Raw genomic sequence first — 2,500 nt, forward strand, 5'->3', positions numbered from 1 at the left:
GGCATCCGGGAGCATGCCCAGGATGACATCGGGCGGCGTGCCCCGCCCCAGACCGATGACACGGTCCAGGGCAGAGAAACGCTGGGCGGAAGCGGGTAGCCCCGCCAGATGCTCCCAGATGGCGGCGTCAGTCGGCCCCTCCGGCGGCGGCCCGGTGGTGTCGGCCGCGAAGTCCTCGGCTGCGTCGACGGGCGGCGCAGCGGCCTCGCCCGCGTCAGGCAGCGGGCTCGCCGCTCCCCGGCGGGACGCCGGCTCTTCCCCCCGACCGATCTCAAGCGCCTCCATGAATTGGCGGACAAGCTGCTTGTGGGCAGCTTGCCGCCGTCGGCACTTGATTGCCTCAAGCGTTCGGTCGGGGAACATCCTGATGAGCTCTTGATTTACAAAGAAGAACCGGGCGTCCCTCTCGAGGAACAGTTCGGCCTCTGCCTTGGCGAGCGACAGGACTTCTTCCTCCGTCCACCTCGCGCGATGCCTCTCCGTGACGATCTCCGCGTTGGCGGCCGCAAGGTGTTGGCGGCGGCGATGGACCCCGAGACCGTTTTTGGTGGTGAAGCTGCGGTGGCACTCACTACAGGCGTATACAGCTGCAAAAGTTACAAGATTTTCGGCACGGCCGGTTGGCCGGCTAGGTGCTGGGGGAGTTGGGGTGGCACCTTCAGCGGAAGGGCCACCACTTGTTCTCTGGTTACTGCCCCCAACTGAAAAAGGGATAGTGCGAGGGGGGGCTGGTAACCCCCCCAAGCCCCTGGTGCGGTCTTCCACTCTGCTAAAATCAGCGGGCCCACGAGAAGGGGAGAAGACCGCAGGAGAGGAGAGGCTAAGAGGGCTAGGCCCATGTATTGCGCATCACTCTCCCTGTAACTATAACCCAAGGAAGGCACCTCGCAGCAGCAGCACGACTACATCAAGACCGCACTTCGAAAAGCCAAGTCCGGATGCAGCCACACCGCCGCCACTTGGCCAGATTAAGAGAGTCATAGTTACTCCCGCCGTTTACCCGCGCTTGCTTGAATTTCTTCACGTTGACATTCAGAGCACTGGGCAGAAATCACATTGCGTCAACACCCGCTAGGGCCATCGCAATGCTTTGTTTTAATTAGACAGTCGGATTCCCCCAGTCCGTGCCAGTTCTGAGTTGATCGTTGAATGGCGGCCGAAGAGAATCCGCGCACCCGCGCGCCCCCGGAGGAGCACGCTAAGGCGGACGCGGCCTCGCAGCAAGGAAGATCCGTGGGAGGCCAAGGCACGGGACCGAGCTCGGATCCTGCACGCAGGTTGAAGCACCGGGGCGCGAACGCCGCGCAGGCGCGCGCATCCTGCACCGCCGGCCAGCACGAGGCCAACCAACGGCGAGAGCAGACCACGCCCGCGCTAAACGCCCGCACTTACCGGCACCCCTACGGCACTCACCTCGCCCAGGCCCGGCACGTTAGCGCTGACCCACTTCCCGACCAAGCCCGACACGCCCCGATCCTCAGAGCCAATCCTTATCCCGAAGTTACGGATCCAATTTGCCGACTTCCCTTACCTACATTATTCTATCGACTAGAGGCTCTTCACCTTGGAGACCTGCTGCGGATATGGGTATGAACCGGCGCGACACCTCCACGTGGCCCTCTCCCGGATTTTCAAGGTCCGAGGGGAAGATCGGGACACCGCCGCAACTGCGGTGCTCTTCGCGTTCCAAACCCTATCTCCCTGCTAGAGGATTCCAGGGAACTCGAACGCTCATGCAGAAAAGAAAACTCTTCCCCGATCTCCCGACGGCGTCTCCGGGTCCTTTTGGGTTACCCCGACGAGCATCTCTAAAAGAGGGGCCCGACTTGTATCGGTTCCGCTGCCGGGTTCCGGAATAGGAACCGGATTCCCTTTCGCCCAACGGGGGCCAGCACAAAGTGCATCATGCTATGACGGCCCCCATCAACATCGGATTTCTCCTAGGGCTTAGGATCGACTGACTCGTGTGCAACGGCTGTTCACACGAAACCCTTCTCCGCGTCAGCCCTCCAGGGCCTCGCTGGAGTATTTGCTACTACCACCAAGATCTGCACCGACGGCGGCTCCAGGCAGGCTCACGCCCAGACCCTTCTGCGCCCACCGCCGCGACCCTCCTACTCGTCAGGGCTTCGCGGCCGGCCGCAAGGACCGGCCATGACTGCCAGACTGACGGCCGAGTATAGGCACGACGCTTCAGCGCCATCCATTTTCAGGGCTAGTTGCTTCGGCAGGTGAGTTGTTACACACTCCTTAGCGGATTCCGACTTCCATGGCCACCGTCCTGCTGTCTTAAGCAACCAACGCCTTTCATGGTTTCCCATGAGCGTCGATTCGGGCGCCTTAACTCGGCGTTTGGTTCATCCCACAGCGCCAGTTCTGCTTACCAAAAGTGGCCCACTTGGCACTCCGATCCGAGTCGTTTGCTCGCGGCTTCAGCATATCAAGCAAGCCGGAGATCTCACCCATTTAAAGTTTGAGAATAGGTTGAGGTCGTTTCGGC

General features: G+C 61.4%; 1 pseudogene; it reads right to left on the bottom strand.

The window, feature by feature from the left end:
* The window catches only part of LOC124607571, a 7,958-nt pseudogene that overhangs the window by 4,107 nt on the left and 1,351 nt on the right, over window positions 1-2,500 (bottom strand).

The sequence above is a fragment of the Schistocerca americana genome, chromosome 3, assembly GCF_021461395.2.
Source record: "Schistocerca americana isolate TAMUIC-IGC-003095 chromosome 3, iqSchAmer2.1, whole genome shotgun sequence".
Classification (NCBI taxonomy): Eukaryota; Metazoa; Arthropoda; class Insecta; order Orthoptera; family Acrididae; genus Schistocerca; species Schistocerca americana.